The sequence below is a fragment of the Battus philenor genome, unplaced genomic scaffold (genome assembly GCF_028537555.1).
Source record: "Battus philenor isolate CCGP_79_NKW_IND1 unplaced genomic scaffold, ilBatPhil1.0.hap1 SCAF_7, whole genome shotgun sequence".
NCBI classification, from domain to species: Eukaryota; Metazoa; Arthropoda; class Insecta; order Lepidoptera; family Papilionidae; genus Battus; species Battus philenor.
Genome location: NW_027181737.1, coordinates 12571422 through 12590572, shown reverse-complemented (window position 1 = coordinate 12590572; position 19151 = coordinate 12571422). Strand labels below are relative to the sequence as shown.

The window sequence follows — 19151 nt, the reverse complement described above, 5'->3', positions numbered from 1 at the left end:
TTATTATTAGACAAATGTTTGACAATTAAAGTATATACTATCCTGAACTTTACAACGTGATTGATTATAGGTGTTAAAGCTATAAAAGACTGTAAAGGGCTATTTCAAATCACCTTGTATAAAGAGATCACTCTGAAATATTTCACATTTAATTATTTTTTCTATTAAAATGCAACAGGTCAATAACTTCTGGCAGTACAAAGGCTGCAGGGGTAGTAGAAACAATATATAGTAGTATAGTAGAAACAAATATTAAGTTTAATAAGTTTTATTCTGAATTTCGAAAACTCTTTTTCATACTGAATTTTCATTACGTTATTTATTATTTATAAAACCATCTTTTCATAAACTGTACCATGAACTAACTGAGAGCAAATGACCTATACATTTAGCTTTTACTCCTATAACCAATCACTCTGTATAAATAAATTCCGTATCATGTCTGTTCTACCTACAGTCTAACACCAAAATATATAGTCGACGAAATGTCAGTCGTATATTTAACATTATACTTGAAGTCAGCATTTATAAAGTAAAAATGCTTGTTAAACATTGATGAAGCATGTGGTTTGTTTAAAATTATTTTATCTCATTTGCACCGATCTCTTTGCGGAAAAACATCGGAATTGAAACCGGTACATTATGAAATAAAAACTAACAGTGCTGTCTCATTTATTATTTATAAGTTTTCTTTTCCTTCTCCGGCTTTTATAAACTGTATTAAGGTGCCATTTATACAGTTCCCTTTTTTACATTGGAAAGAGGGAAATCTGGATTGAAGATCGTAAAAAACTTTATAAATAATGTAATGCTTTATATAGCCTAATTATGATGAAAATTAACATTGAATTGCATTGATTAAAAACATGAAGTATATCAGATATAATTAATTAATTGGTTAGAAATGTTTTCAGAAAAAAATCATTTTCAGGCTTCTATATAAACTAACCGTGACAAGTTTACGAAAAAGTAGTTAGTGATATCTTCAGGTTAATTCATGTAATGCATATCGACTTCTACTTAAAATGTCAAGTAAGATCAGTTGGAAGCGACCCTCCTACGGGTTGTCGCCTCGTGGTCCAAGGCCTCAACTCCAGTACATTGAAACACCAGAGGGCGTCTGTTCTGCGCGATTCATGGCTTCCTTACTGGACTTTGTCGATTATTTTCTGACTTTTTCTTTCTTTTCTTTTATTTTCTTATTGGCTTAGATTGCGATCCTCATTCCTGATTCGATCTCGCTAAATTACTCCGTTCTGTTTTTAAAATTTCTCATTTCTAATTTTAAAAGTTTTCCATTTAAAAAAAATGTATCAAAAACTTTAATTTTTGTTCATATGAACATTTTTATGTAAAAAGTGTATCATTAAACATATCCTAAATATATATATACATAAACTTTTCGTCGGGAAGTAACAAGTATCAAAACAGGGTTGACCCAGAATTTTGCAAAAATAAAGTATTCTTATTTGTGACATACTATACATTGATAAAAGATTAGTGTTTCGAATAAGGTCGACGTAATCACGTTTGCCTGACGGGGATCAAGCCTGCAACCTAAAATTATTAATCTGCAAAAGTTGTCTACTACAAAAAAAAATTCTGAAAAAAAACATGCCTCGCTTTTGGTTTATATTGTTATAAAGCGTGATTAAAAATAGGAAAGTTATAATAAAAGCTTTAAAGGCATGAAATTATACTCATACGTATTTAAATAGTGTAAAATTGTACACGCTATCCTTTTGAATAAAAAGCAATGGTTTCAGAAATAACAATTACATAATGAAAATAAAGAAAAGACAAAGTTTTTTGAAAATTCGGATTACTACATAATAAAGTTAATTATTGTAGACTTTCTGTCCCTACAGACTTAGTATTGCGAGAAGTAAATATTAATGATATTAATAAAAATTAGTTAATATACCATATTTCAGTGTAACACTTTAAACAGCGTGATTAGAAAAGTTTAAAAAGCTTCGAAGTTGACAAATAAGCTGTATGAATTTTTCACCACTCAGAAACTTTTACACCCTAATCCAATCACCCTGTATAGCCATTTACATCTTGTAAATATTTTTTTAATGAAAACAAAGAGTCTGTTTGTATTGTGAGATCGAAACATAGTGTTATAACAAATACGGTGCAAAAGTTTTCTAATAAAACAAAGCACTGGCAGTGTCCGAGATACACGGCGACTGGTGCACGCCGCCAGGGCCGGAGTGACGCGTAACTTTAATTCAATACGTGAGTAAAAATTCACAATAATGTACTGAAAAGAAATGAAACATCTATAGTACAAAAGGTTGAATTAGTTTTCCTAGCTATTATTTCTCATGGTGACAATTTAACGAAAATAAAATTTCATAAGACGATGATTGAAGTTTGCATTTTTGGCAATATACAGAAACGACACTGTGGTATGTTAAACATATGTAATATTCGCAGTACGCGGGGCTCAGTCGAACTGGCAATACTCGACAGTAGCATCTTTAGATTGTTCTACAAGTCCTGTAGGATTTTTTATTTTTTTTACTAGTTCTTACCTTACCCCTGTCTTGGTGGGACAAGGTTTTTTACAATTTAATGTTTTTTTACCTCTATTTTAGATCAAACTCCATACAGATTTAATAAACAGCTTTTTTAACCGAATAACACTCAATTAAAGCTCTATACGCGATAATGATGCCCGCTTTTAAAAGCAAGGAACTTTTTCCAAGATTACGGTACAATTGAGCCGATAGACTGCCACTGCATGGCATCCTCCAACGATAACTACGGCTGATCTTGCGCAGCCTCCATTTTTACTTTTTGCTACCTTGAATGTGTCCTCAGTTTCCCCCCTAGATAGACCCACGTTACGTCTACCGACTCTTGGTCATGATTCGGAAGCCTTACAGACCCAACGACTGCACGAGCGATGTCTTATTATAATATAACATAACTTTAATTCTAACTTCATTATCCTCCTCCTAGTTTCGGGTTCCTCACTACGTGACGGATTCCTCACTACGTGTCGGATTCCTCACTAAGGGTCGGTTTCCTAACTACGAGTAGGGTTCCTCGTGACATTTTTTTAAATTTCCATTTAACGCCATCTGTGTCGGTCTTTTACTTTTATATTGTTATATAATATTGTCAATGAGCTAAGGCCATTAAATTGAATGTCACCAAGTACAAAACAAATTTTTTTTGCCATTTTGCCGTACATTGTTTTTATTTTTATCACCTCCTCTTTGCGTCGTATCCCTACTGAAGATCGTTACCCTTTTTAGCAAGTTTGTAGCGCACTATGTAACACCATCTTTGTCTTTCTTCGGCGATGTGTATTGCTTCAACTACTTTGATCGATAGATCGGACCAACGCATAGGTTGACAACCTCCTGGTCACCGTCCCTCTCCCTAGCGATCAAGAATTTTTCTTGTTGTCGCCGCTCTTCACGAGCATTATTACAAACCGAGTGAAATCGCGTTAAAATGATTCTAGATCAGTTGGTCTCGGTTGATTTGGAGGCATTACAAATGCGGCCCTGTGCACTCGGTTGTGCAAACACGCCGCGGGGGACCGGTTCCGAACATCTCCCACTTATTAAAGCCAGAGCAAATCCGTAACGTACAATGCACGTTCGCTTAAAACAGCACTTTCGAAATTCACTTTAAGCGCTTATTCGATTAACTTGAATCCAATAAAAGTTTAACATCGACTTGGTGTTGCGTAAATACACTTATGCAGTACTTACTTATATAGCATATATCTTTTTATGTGATCAGTAAATTCAATACAAAAAGAACCGATGTTTGATATGGGCTCTTCTCAGCTTATCCGTTTGGAAACATCGCAGCTTTAAATTGAAGAGTATCATTATATAGAAGTTTAAATCGGTTACAATTTCTACAAAATCACGCTCTTTTGACAGTATTTTTAGACCTGCACGTCATCACTATAAATCAGCTAAAGTAGAAAATAACAGGAATAAATATTTTACCAAAATAGTCAATTATGTCTAGTCTTAATTGTATTTTAATTTAGTTTAAGACATTGCGAATTACGAATCTCATTGATTCGAATTATGACAAACACCTTATTTTTCCATGAAACCAAATCAAAAAAGTTTTAATCGCGATTATTTAATAAGAATTCAATATATAAGTTCAGCCAATATAAGTTCAGCCAAATCTGAGTGGAAACTGCATGGCACCTACCATCTAGATTGATCGACGATATAAGAATAGCAGCTGGAAGTAGATAAATGAATAAACTGTCCAATAAGGTGAAAGGCATTGGTCCAAAAATAAATAAATGTTATCCAATGATGATTTACAATAATTACAAATCATTACTGGCATTAACAAATACCGTGCATTAGATGAGTATAGTTTTCAAATTCGAGAGTGACCGAGAGGGTCGAATATTGTCTCGAATGGTTTTTGCTGTCGAGCTAAGATTACTGGCATTTCTTAAAACCTTAGCTATGGGCAAAGTGGCGCAAGATACTCAAGCAACTGTTCTATATATAATTTTATTAATTACTTATAGGCTGTATGAATATTGTACATTTCTATAATATACAGAATGATTACACACTTATAGTAAAATATTTAAAAGGATGAATCTGTAGTTTATTTACTGTAGGTTACTGTAAGATACACCCTTTCTGCAATTATCAGTTAATAAGCGTTTTCAAAATTCAAAATACTACATAACTTCACACATATAACAAATCATCATGTTAATTATTAGTATTTCGTACTACTGATAAAAAACTTTCAACTTGTGAACACAAACACCCGGCAAATGAAACAGGATATATTTGCGGCTAATAAAAACAAAGTGTATTATAAAACTCAAAGAAAATCATATTGCACCACAAGGACGTTGCGGTTATACATTGAATTTAACATTCAAAAGAAAAACATGTCTCAATAATTTAAATCCACTGCCGCTGTCCTTGCCGAGTCATGTTCAATGTTACACCGAATGCAGTGAAGTGTCCAACATTGATTATATACTCTATTGGAATCGGAAATTAGGTTTTAATCATCCGCGAACTATTACATTGTCATCAATATTTATTAGGAATTGTTAAAGCCATACAAAGGTATTATTCAAAATATAGAAACGAAACATCGTCCCATCCATTATCTCTCAGTGCATTAAAACTAAAGTCTATGACCATATGTGTTATCAGCTATGACGTACGACAGTAAAACGTAGTCTCTTATTTACGAGTTTCAATCAACAATGAGGAAATCTGTATAAGAATAAAATTAACAGATATAGCCCAGCGGATTGGTAAGTAGAAGTGACAGTGGACAGATCATATGGCACGCAGAACAGATGGCCTTTGAGGCTTTACGATTCTGGAGTGGAGACCAGAGAGCGCAGCGTAGGGTGTCCACCAGCAAGTTGAACAGACAAATGTTAAGGTTGTCAGGACAACGCCTTTGTAAAAAGTCCTAGCACCCACTTGTTGGGAACTCCGTTCAGAAACCTATATATAGAATAATACAACGTGAAAGTTACGCTTAGAATAAAGGAAAGTGATATTTTTCTCCCGTGTAAACACATCCTTACCTTATTGTCACTAACTATTGAGATAATTTGTGACATTAGGTTTCTGCCGGCGAATAATAACAAATCTTTTGAAATATAAATTAAAATACTTTTTCTTACTTTATAAATACTAAAATTATTTAAATGTAAAAATAGCATGATTTATGTTTTAAAATCTGTTTTATTTTTAAACCTTGAATATAACATATGAATTGATCTGCAAGATAATAAATGATTATATATCACAAAGGATCTTAACAATGAAAAAAAATAATTTTCAATTTAAACAAACAAAGTGATACAGTCTGTAATATCGAACAAAATAACGTTACGTCATCCAAATACACGTTACATTAACGGACAAAGACATCGTCAACATAAGTTGTTTCAACTGGCAGCCCGAGTCGCGTTACTCTGACAATCGCATCCTATCAGATTCCGTCAATGATGTCACAATATAATTTGTGTTTTAATCATAACTAAATTAAAAAAATTTCTTATGTACTCAATATTAAAACTGTTTAGGTTTTCACAGTTCATGATTTAGATTCTATGAAGGACAAAGGAAAGGTATATTTATGTCATACGATCGAGTATAATTCAAGTCATATATATATTAATTATCGTTGATATTGAAAAAGAATGGAATTTTTATTTGCTATAATGTCATGCAATATTTCGCTTGGTTTAGTACAAACAGTATTATAATATTAAAATATGATTTAAGTTAATGCTCTCTGCCTACGCGGATAGTCTGTTTTATAAATTCAAGAGATTATTATACTTCAGAATCACAATTTATGAATAAATTAACTTGATATTTATTATAACTGGCAACATAATTCTACATATGTCATTATAATTTAATAAAACAATAATTACTGATTTCAAATCTCTAAAATGGTTGATTTTACTTAAAGTTAACATAGTAGACATGAATATTGAGGTTCGGAGTAAAAGAAGAATAGGTGCTAGTTCTTACAGAGGAGAAGGAACGTCTGCACAGGTCACGTAACAGTCAATCATTATTACTGTATTGGTCGGATAGATTTAATACTATAAAGTGCACAAATGGTAACCTGTGTATTGAATAGTCATTACAAGGTAAGGATGTGTCTACATATACCAGTCTCACGATTATGACCTATTCCCTAGCTGGTTTTTGGACTGGTTTCTACATAACCTATATTAGTGTAACCTTAAATTAATTCCAACTTAATTTCTGTAATTGGTGTAAAATCGTGCAATATGTTGCGACGGATTTTTTTCCTCCCGAGAAGATGATAATATAAATGAAAAAATAACAAATAAATAATTACTTTCACACAGTTTAAAAAGTATCAACATGTAGTAACAACAACAACATGCAGTAGCTTTAAATAACTTTACAACTGTGAGAGCCCATTAACCATTATCTGTCGCTATTACTTGCTTAATAAAATGTGGTTAAACGCTTTGTATTAATCAAGACAATAGTGTCCAACCCGGTGAGATCAGTAAGTTGCGGCTCGAGACGAGGCACTCCGGGAAGCCCTTGAGCTTCGCTACCTTAAAAGAGGTTTTACGCTTCGTGCCATCTACACCCTGACCCCTCGAACCCCTGGAATCTGCTAATGCCACTTAAGCAGCAGTCTAAGCCAAGACAAAAATATAATAAATTGTACTATTGTTCTGTACAGAAAAATCACTAAGTTTATCTCGAACAAAATTTTTAGTCAATGTTTAAAATCGTTTAACAAAATGAATTCAATTGAAAATTAATTACAAAATCTCGTAGCCTAAAAGAACCAAAATTAACATTAACACAGGAGAGGGTAAATACCGTCGCACTACGGAAGTTGGCTCGACAAGTAATTACAATCCCCACCATTTTTTTAACCTGTTTTACTCTAAATTCCTTTATTCTTGAGGCTATTACAGAATAATGTCGTTCGTTAGCTTAGTCTGTAATAAATAAATCTTTAGTTTTAAATTACGAACAAAACTTGTTATTAGTACCATTTAATTTTTAAATTGTTTTTTATCTGTCCAAAACCGCTGTTATCTCTTAAAGTAATTTTATTAATTTTTGGAAAAAATAGTTATTCTTTTAATATTAAATCAAAACAAAGAGATTATTTTCTTAACGCCTATGCCTGTCTGCGTAAATATTTTCTCAAAAAAAACTATATTTCGTGCTTTCGGAGCGAAAAGTAACTATCAATATTTATTTGTGAACTCTCTACACGAATGTTATAATATTATATGTAGGAAGTTTGGTTTGGCAGAAAGAATATCATGATATTAATTATTTTAATACTTTTCACCTATTCAAAATTCCTTTTCATCAATTTAACAGATAAATATTTAAGTAAGGGCCATTTTCATATTGCGATGATATTTAATAATCAAATATATTATTTACTAGTGGCAGGATTTATTTGCAAGAAACATTTTCAATGGATATCGTTGCCTTTTAGAACTAAACACAATATGGAATACACGCCATAAGTAACGACAGATATATATTTATTAAGCTCTTTATTATACATCAAGACACAAAAGCAAAAGAAGCCGTTTCTGGCTAGCTATAACTAAGGAATCTTCAATTCAAGAGAGAATAGATATCGTTCAGGCAAGCGTCGTAGACATCGTCATCGCTTAACATCAAGCAAGATAGAGATTACATACTTTTGCTTATAAACAATAAAAAATACTAACGGCGATCTTCTAGTCTTATCCCGTTCAATAGATGAACTTATTTATGAAAGAAAAATAGAGCGGGTGGTCAAGTGATAGAGATTGAAAGTTCAATGTACTAAAATACAACACAAAGTATTTATAATACATACATAACTGTAATATCATATTATATATATACATATATATATATATATATATATATATATATCATGATATACTTGTCACTATAGATATGTATATGGGATCGTGCAAGTGATAAAATAATTAAAAACATTTTTTTCTTATACTTATATTTAATTATAGAAATAAAATATTCTTTTATTATAATATTGAATATTCTGTTTCTTATTGAAATATGCAATATTTGTGCAAGATTTTGTACTTTGACTGCATTCACAACTTTGTATACGTGCGTCGACATTCGAAAACAAAAAAATCATGATTTATTTTATGTCCGTGGTTCGTTAATTGCGAACGCGATCGGAACCTCTGTTTTTATTTCTCCTGTTAGTTGTTCCGCTGCATTAGTATTCCACGCATATCGCAGTCAATATTACACCGTGTCGGTCGCTCATACGGACGCGTCAACGAACTAATTGGAAAACAAAGAACACAATTACGCCTTTGCATCTAGCTTTACGTGTCGCTAAAGTCATGACATCTGCTAAGTACACCTTTTGGAAACGTATGACTTTTTACTTTAGTGCTGGTAAAGACTCCAAGGGTGTACTTAGCTATTAATTTATTTAGGGTACATCTTATAGTGCTGAGGTGGTCAAGCTTTTTGACATTTCGAGTCATTTTCCAAAACTTGAACGTTTCGCGAGTCGCAAATAAATTTAATGTAACTATATTTTTACAGATATTTGTTGAAAATATAAATAAAAGTACAACATATATGTATTAAAACTAAATATTAAAAATCTAACACAATTCTAATAGATACTGTTTAGTTAACACTAATCGGTTAGGATTTCACGAATTTTAAAGAGTATATAATATGTTTTACATCATAAAGTTATTCCTGACAGTTAAATAATTCGACAAAGAAAAGTAGCAAAAATGTTTTAAAGAGGTTTGGCTCGCGCGTGGATTGGCTCTTCTGCAAGCGCTACCTAAAACCGCTGTACCGCGCCTTAGGTATGAAAACGAAGAGAGGAGGGGGGTATCAGCCGTTCCGTTCCGTCAGTTCTCTCTCAAATAGATTTAGAAATCTTTATATATTTAGTGGAGATTATTATTCACTCTCACAAAATTACACTTTCTGCACATTGCATTTTTTAAATATTGGAATTAATAACGTATCTATTTTATAGTTGAATCTAGGGAAACTGAATGAAAGTGTACCAAAAAGCTAAAAAAAGTAAATATTATAATATAAATTTTCTTACAATAAGACAATAGACAACATCGCAGGTATTAAATTGAATAAATGAAATGATAGATAATTAATTTATAATTAAAATAAAACATCCTGTAACAAAGAAAGCCGGTCCCATCCGACATCCAATTTAATGGCCGATAGGCAGGCGACAAATTAATTTACGGGGTTAAATGGTTCCTGCAGCCGATCCCATTAAATTTATTGATGTTCCGATAATTAAGGGTAACTTAATTTATCAGAAACTAAGATCGCTTCTATATCGATTTAATTACAGCTTTACGACCTTCATTACAACATTGTTAACCCAATAAACGTTTTAAGGGTCCTTACTGAACTACTTTTAAAGTATACGCCCACAATAGAGTACCTCTCTTGTTTATTTCAAACTCTTACCAATAAGGTAACATTACAAACATACTGTATTACCATAAAAGACGCGATATATTGTTGGCGACTTAGCAAGTTGATCTGGCAGTTGGTAAGCCATTCAGCACGCAGAACTACCCGCTGAGGCTTCAAGGTACCTGTTTATGGTTCTAATTGAAATTTACGGAGGCTTTATCCAGTCGTAGACATCCAAACGACTAAAATGATGCTGATGATTAATTGGTTTCCTTACAAATGCTTTTGATGAACACGAAAATTATTATTTAATTCGCATAGTGTGCACTCGAGAATTGAACCAGCTACCTATGATTGTGAGCCACATTACTCGACCATAATGCACGCTCAATTATAATGTATCCGAATAATCCAACATTAATATTAAAATCTTTTTAAAAATATTTATATATAAAAAAGTAAGTTATGCAATGTGGTCAGTGCACATTTTTGAAGCTACATACTATAGAATGTTCTTGAAACAAGGCAAGTGTTCGGGTATTTGGGTCATACTCCGCGAAAGTCGTACGTATTTTTTTAAATATAATACTTAGTGATAATTGCGCAGTTGTCTGCATGCCAACACGAGGTACAAGCTAATACTTACGTCACGCCACCTTGATGTTTGATTCAAAGCCTTTTTTTTTTCAAATAACAAAATATGTTGTTTCATGTCCATCAAACACAATTGAGAAGTTACTTATTTATGTACTTATATGCCTGAGTGGTAATGTACTTAAAGAAATGATTGCGTTCCTTTACCTTAGAATATTGTGTTGTATTTCAGTATGAGTACTTTTAGGTTATGACTTATGTCAATGTCTAGACGATTTTAAAATTGGAACTGTTAAAATTATGTATGGCATTTGATACTGCTAGAAAGATAGATAAATATTGAGAAGTAAACAAGAAGTTTTTAATCAAAAACATGTGCTACTTTCTATTTATTAATTATTTTAACAGTCGCATATAAATGTACATAAAAACTTTTTTGATACATTAAAAACGCACCGGGTGATAAATCGAATTCGCAATATGACTTTAAGTAAACATATTCTAATGTTTATGTTTCAGATCATGATTTTAATTATTGTTAATTCGATATATCACTTCTCTTGGTACTATCTTCGGAATTGTTAAACTATTATTGTCCGGCAAATCTCGAGTAATTGAAAAAGGATTTATTGCAAATAAAAAGTTAATGTTGTCTTTCAACAATAAGAAGCGTGTTAATATATTTAAAAAGGTACGACGTTAGTTCTCGCAAAATATTTAAACTTACAAATATAACTGTCTAATACATATTTTGAAAATAAAACATATTATCCAAAGTTTTAAGTTTTGGATATTTCAAATAAAAAAAAATTGAGCAGAGGTTGCCTGCAAATATCAAAAGAAACTAACATTACGAGGGTCAAACTGAAAGTTCTTAGAAAATCAAAAACTAAGCATTCTAGCAAGTTATTAGTTTTATTATAACTTTTCAAAATAGCGTCCATTTACATCAATACTTCGCTGCATTCGATGGAGCCATTGAGAAAAGCACCTTGCCCACTCGGCCTTAGGGGTCTCTTCGACGGCGTTTTGAAATGCAGCCACTGCTTCTTCGGCGTCCATAAAATGTTTTCCTCGAAGTTTTTCTTTTATTTTCGGGAATAAATAAAAATCGCAGGGTGCGAGGTCGGGGCTATACGGCGGGTGACCCAGTAATTCCACGTCTGAGGTCGCCAAATAGTCGATCGTTTGCCTGGCGGTGTGCGACGAGGCATTGTCGTGATGAAGGAGGATCCTGCTGCGAGGTCGTTTCTCTCGAACTTTTTCCAAGACAAGTGGCAAACAGTTGTTAGTGTACCACTCTGCATTAACCGTTTTCTGATCCTCTAAGACAACTGTCGCGTAATGACCTGTCTTTCCGAAGAACGAGGCCACCATCTTTTTTCCAACACTTCGACCTCTCTTCCCTTAAGTTGGCAACTCTTCGGAAGGAAACACCCACTGAGCAGACTGTCTTTTGGTTTCCGGATCATAACAGTAAATCCAGCTTTCGTCACCCGTTAGTATGTCGAACACAGCATTTGAGTCACCTCCGTTAAATTTTTGGATCATTTCTCGGCACCAATCAACACGGCGGAGTTTTTGAGCCTCGGTCAAATTATGCGGTATCCAGCGGGCACAAAGCTTCCTGACCGCTAAATGTTCATGGAGGATTTTGTGCACTTGACTCATACCTATGCCTAGACTTGTCCGAATCTGCTGATAGGTCACTCTTTTGTCAGTCTCTATCATACGCCGCACAACACTGATATTGTCTTCAGTCGTCGCTGTAGAAGGCCGTCCCTCACGCAAATCATCGGTGAGATTAGTTCGACCACGTTTGAATTCATTAAACCAGTTGTAAACTGTGGCACGAGATGGGGCTTCATCGTGAAAAGCCAATCGAAGTCTATCATAACTTTCTTGTTGACTTATATGACATCGAAAGTCATAAAAAATCATTGCACGAAAATTTTCTCGGCTTAAATTCATTCTGACGTGCACAGACAATTTTCAATTTGCCGCCAAATCGTAAAACAAATGACAAATGAATGAAATGTATACTCAATATTATTGGTAAAGAGTTCTATTTTCAAAATTTAAACTAATTTTTTTAATATAATGCTTTTAAGTTGCCAGTTCTAAAAACTTTTAGTTTGGCCCTCGTATAATGATGCTTTTTCAAAAGTCAAACTTGTTACCAAAACACTAAATAATCTGCATCGAGCATACGTTATAGAAATTTGCTATAGAGAGCCAAGTGGAAAATCGGTGCGAAGTAAAAATTTAGAATATCAATTCATAATTCTTACCCGTTTCTATCACTCTTCACAAACTGCTGCATGGGAAACAAAGACAGGAGATCTAATAACAGGTGTCAACTTCATAGTTACAAGGAAGATAGTGAGACTTTTCTTATCTAAGCTCGACGTATGGATCGCAGGTGTGAGGTTTAAACGAGCAGTTTCTTCGGGGCAGCGAAGATTTGAATCTGTGGTTTTAATTATTTTAATGCCTTTTAAGTCTTGCATCTATAAAGCCAGTAAGACTTTAAAATAGATCTAAGGATATTCAGCCGACATAGTCCAGAGAATCGGCATACCACACAGCGCACAAAACGGACGGCCGCTGGAAACTTTAGGTTCTAGATGGAGACCACGGACCAGCAAGCGCAACGGAAGGGCACACTCGGTGGAGTGAATTATTATTCGAACGCACCGAAAGTTTCGTTTTTTAAAAAAATTTATGAATGCATCTTTAATGAGTTACTAATAAAGTAACTAAAGAAACCATTTTTGGGCTCTACCTGTGCACAAGCACGTGTTGTCTCTCTCCCACCAGGGGAGTACCGGGGGATGTTGTTAGAATAAATTTATTTATTAAAATATTTGCTAAAACGAATGAACAAATGATTTTCAGTTAAATATTTTTTTCATTTATGAGAGATAAAATTTAAATAGAAAATATTTCGAAAAATATTATTAACAATATAATTAAAATAAACAATATCGGTAACATTTTGTATCAAGCGTTTGCTAAATAAATAAAACACAAGTTCTTCAGCGACATATTGAAAACGGGATTTATTTGTAACTGTCAGAGATATGGAATAATTATTGAACGACGTCACGTGTTATTTAAATGATGTCGTTTTGTGGAAAGTGTTCAGGGACGTGGCTGTATGCAATCAGGCCAGGGTCGTGCACGTGTGGTTTAACCGCATTAATTACATATTCAAGTTAACTATGAAAGTACGTTGATTAACCTTTCATTATTTTATTGTCATATCAAAGTATTAGTTTCCTTTTAAAACCAACGTGCGCCGACCCTTTAATCTCAGACTTTTGAGACTATAACCAAAGTATGCGCTATGCCTATTATGAAAGAAAATCTATTCGCAAATAGTACGTATAGACCAGTTATAAAATGTCTTTGGCTGTTCTATTTGTAACTGGCCGCTTATGACGACGGTAAAATTGTTACATTAAAAAAAAAGTAAAGACGTCAAGATGTAATTAGGGCTTTAAATACATAATCCTTTAATGTTGTAAAAATCAAACGAATTTTATAAAAACATGATTGATTGCAACCGTAGAATCGTATTTATAATTTGTTGATTTTTATTAATGGATAATGCAGAGGAAGACAAAAGCAGTGTTTATCTGAGAGTTAAAAACGGAGTTATGATATTTTTAATCCTACGTAGCAGCTTTTCGTCTATAGACGTAAGATAGCAGGTATGTTACTGGCCGGTAATTTTACATATTACTGAGCAATTTGACTTAAAAAAAAACATAAATGCCTTTACACTATGCTGTGTAGAAAAGATAAAAATAAAGACCTCTACTAACATAATTTTAACCTTAAAGTAAAGAGCGGAGTAAAGAGTTTTAATATCAGGTAAATATTCAAAATGAAAACTACAACAAACCTATTTCGATTTTTAAAAAAGTATTTTCAATTTTCACCGAGCCACGTACAATGGAACGTTCCGTCGTTTTTTTTTACAGTCCGTAACAGCAAATGCGCTGTAGGGTATTCAACCGAAAATTTTATCATTTCAGCGTTCGTAGACCAGTTTTGTGCCATAAATTCTAATATTACGGATTTCGACATGTTTATTAATATCATTAATGTAAATATAACGATATTTTACAAGTCTTTTCACACATAGTATTTATAAACTTATTACAAAATCTATTTAGCTGTGTCTGTTGTTTCTCATTTCTTTCTGCCAAAATGAGTTAATCGAATAAAAACATGCAATAAAAACGAAAAATTTTTGTGACCAAAGCAGTGTAATAAGAGTACCACAAGGTTGGTCTAAGCGTTTTCAATCTGGGAATTTAAGAAATCATAGATGCATCTCCATCGAGTCGATAGTTACAAACAAAAGGAACGCCATTTTTGAAAAAGTGGATTTTTATAGTGAAAGTATCATGTCACCAACAAAACGACAAAAGTCATTGAACGGAATGATACTTTTAACTATACTTAAATATAAATGAATTTTGAAAATATTTATCTCCAGTTTTTATAATAAATGCGAAAGAATTTTCCTCCATCTTATTATGTTTTTTACGATACTAAGTTCACAAATATAAGTTTTAATTGTGTTCGAAATATGTACAGATTATACAATAGTACAATTATTTAATGGCACAGATAACGATCAAACGAGGCAATGCTTTCAGTGCTGTCGACTTTTACCTCGAGCGGTCGTTTTGTACGCCTCTCTCACAATACAGTTCCGTACATTTTTGGACCCGAGATAAGATAACGATGTTGTTATACAACTTCTTTTACGCAAATTTACTAATTGAGTCATACATATTTCGAAGTTTTAAAATAATTTGTAACAAAAACTCACTTTATTTACTTTAGCATTGGGTATACTTAATAAAGATATACCATGTTAATATAATTACCGGAATCCGCATAAAGTATAATAATGAAGTTAAAAAAAATAACAGACGTAATAAAAAATATAATCAAGATTGCAACAATCGGTTTCTTCATATAGTGAGAACGTAATAAAATATATGTACAAAATCTCGAATTAATAGAAGGTCGACTGTGTTGAAGGTTAGGACTTCCTACTTGGAGAATATATGCAAGAGGTCGCCTTTTATTCTGAACTGTTCATTATAAATGCATTTCATATGAATGTAAAGACCTACCAGTTCGGAGACGTCAAAATAATGAATGCTGTATGCTTACTGCTATATGCGATATGCTAAATGCTATAAGCTATATGTTAAAACCTAAATTTAACATGCTGGTTTTTGTAACAAATATTTTTGAAATATTAATAATTTTCAGAATTTACGATAAATATATGTGTTATGTGACGATATAAGGATTAATAATTAAAAATCTGAGGATGCACAGATACCATAATAGATGAACTATTAGCCAGCGAGTTAAAAGTATATTTAATTGCTAAAACGTGACCAGAATAAGTGCGTCGGCTAAATTAAATTCTGCATGTACGACAGTAATAACTCAAAAGATAAAACGACTCTGCCTGTAAATATTGTCTCTCCATTTACCTTACAGGCAGGTGCAAAAGGGGCGTACAAAAAATGTCTTGCGTTTGCCCATTTTATTATAAAAACCTGTCCGTGAAAAGATTGTATTTTACAAGCATGCGTTGTCCTTTTTTATTATATTTTTAGAACGCGTATACCAATCTTCAAGCATTTTCAATTTTAATAATGATCTAATTAATCAATATTAAAAGTGAAAATAATAAATAGAAATAAGTACATGTATTTGTAATTCAAGAGGATTTTGAATTTATAATACCGGGACTATTGTTATAAGTTAGACTAGAGTAAAACCCAACTTTGTTGTCGCATCAAATTTTGTTTTGAGGTACACGAAACATTAATACAAAAGTATACACAGAATGATTGGTTAAAAGTATAATTTAAAATTAAGAGAGAAAAATGTATACTGCGTAAGTTGTCAATTAAAATATGGTACATGCTATCCAAAAATCAAAGATAACATAATGATAGTAAAGTAAAGAAAGTGGTTATATAAAATACAGAAACTTTTCGGATGGTAACTTATAATCACCACGCTTGACAGGGGTTGGCGATCGCATTGTGGTATAGTACGCAGAGGAAGCCACTACCCATCCTCTGAAATCTTGCTTTTGAGTAGTGACAATCCCGTATAATGTACGCACAAATTATATATAATACTGTATCTTAGAAATCTAACCCACGACCTATGATCGCAAATCTCAGTCTTTTACCACTGAGCTACCACAGCTTATCTATTACTAATACCGCTCCTTTTATATCGTTCACCAATTGTTATATTAAACAATGAAGATGAATCATTTGTTACTATTTTACATTCAGTAGCCTTAAATTACTTATAAGGATAAACAAATATATTATACTTACAGTTTGCATCTTTCTACTCACGTCAATCTTAATTATTTAGTAACTTAAAAATCGAAACCTTTTTTTTCTGTAAAATATATCAATATTTTTGAAACACTTGTAGCAGTTGTATGCAAAGATTTAAGATACATAACAACAAAAGACATTTGAAAATACATTTTAAGAAAATAAAAAAATTACGATGAAATTTTAATTAAAATGGCGTCAAAACCTAGATATTATTTACGAAATAAGGAAGATAATCCACACGCGGCATCATTAAATGTTTTAATCTTGCTATTACATATACAGAGCGAAACAATGAGCAAATACGAAGATTATAATTGGCTTTCAAATTTCATAATGCAAATTCAACAGGTAACATTTTCAGTTGGCTAATTAGTTCTGTTTATTTCAAACCTGTCATATTTTATTCGCTCAAATATATTACCTATTTTTCTATTACACTTATTTTATCTATATACAAAGTTTATTATATATATATATATATAAATTACTACACTTAAATTAAACTTAATAACGATAGTTTTAACTCTAACTGTAATACAAGAATGCCGCTCGGTTTTGCCTTTTCAATTGTAACCTCATGTAGTTATAACTAAATAGAAAAGTATTAAATACTTACAGAAGGAAAATCCAAACTGTTTATTATATTTGATAAGTCACTACACGGTTGTATTCAAAGAAACGTTTTGGCGATTATATCGTCACTGTTTTCCAACAAGCCGACACGTGTACACTCGGCTGAGCTCGGAGGAGGACTGAGGCCGCCCTCTTTGGCGAGGTAAGAGGGGCTGACCCTCCGTACCACGATAGAACATGCGTGATTAACTTAGATTTTGTATGCATTTCTCGTTTTTAGAGATCCACACTGAGGAAGTGCATTCATTTAAATCATTCAAATGAATCGATCGCTTTGTTTATTTATTCGTACAACAAAACTATCAATTTACGTTATTATAAATGGTTATTATTATTATTAAAACATATTAACAGTATATTAAATCACTGCGTCGATCAGTTAACATTAAAAATTCGGTACGTAACAATGTGTACCTTAAATCTAAGAAGATATAGTAACACAATATTTAAAAAAAAAAAAAAACAAGTAAATGATCTTTAGATATTAGATATGACAAGAAAAGATTGGCAAGGTATTCATATATTGTGGATTATGTACGAGTACATACGACAATATACATTAATCTATCTGACAGTGTCATCGTATGAAAAGTTTTAAAAAGTCATACGCTCCGCCGTTTTCGTGGTGGCTGTTTAAGACTAAAAACGGAATCTCATAAATCCAGTTACGCGATAAAGCTACCGCAGTACTGTTTTGATAGAAATAGACGCCGAAGGGATTTTACAAAATTTGAATTGTTGCAAAATCTGTCACAAGCAAATTTGTAACAATAAGGGTAAAATAGACAAGGGCGTAAATAAATTGGTATTAGAATTAAGTTAAATTCATTGTTACCATTCGAAAACGCGGCAATAAATTCTTTAGTAGATAATATTCTGTCAAAGCGTAATTTATTCCTTTTAAAATTCTACTTATTTTGTTATCTCTTACAAAATATTTCCAGTGTAACATCTTTAATAGTTTAAATAGCTAAGTACACATTCTTCGTTAAACAATTAAATAAGATAATTATTTTTGAATACTGTTGACCACGCCCCGAATGGATTGATTCGAATTAAGGAATAGTTGTTTTACACCAAACAACATTGAGATTTCTATTGTTAAGATTAGTAGACAATTCCGTCTTCATTGATACCGAAGTCTGGACTGATATTTACCAACAGTAGTGTATCAACGTATTGTGATTAATATAAATTTTGTATGTTACATTATATATTACATTAGTCAAAAAAATTAATTAACTGATATATTAATAACTTAAAGTTGTCTATGCCTTAAGGTTCTGGAATAAAAACCACGAATTGGCAAGGTGGCAACACATTAGGTGGACGGACAACCTTGTTGATATGGTCAAAAGTCGATAGACGCCGCATCCAGGACATATTGGAAATCTATGGGGGGTGCCTATGTCCGTGGACGTTCTACGGCTGAAATGATGATATTGAATAATATTTTTTTTTCATTACAATCACAATAAAGCTTACCCTTTAACAAACACTACACTCGTAGAGTTAATCACATTGACATAATTTGGTTCAATTTTTAAGAGATTGTTGA

At 32.5% G+C, this 19151-nt stretch overlaps 1 protein-coding gene across 2 annotated transcripts in view; it reads right to left on the bottom strand.

The window, feature by feature from the left end:
* Positions 1-17695, bottom strand: part of LOC137930995 (uncharacterized) — a 78668-nt gene extending 60973 nt beyond the window's left edge. For both annotated transcript variants that reach the window (XM_068774377.1, XM_068774378.1), the window contains exon 1: positions 17577-17695. The gene's annotated coding sequence lies outside the window, so the exon portion shown is untranslated. The remainder of the gene's footprint in view (positions 1-17576) is intronic.
* Between the last annotated feature and the right edge of the window lie 1456 nt (positions 17696-19151).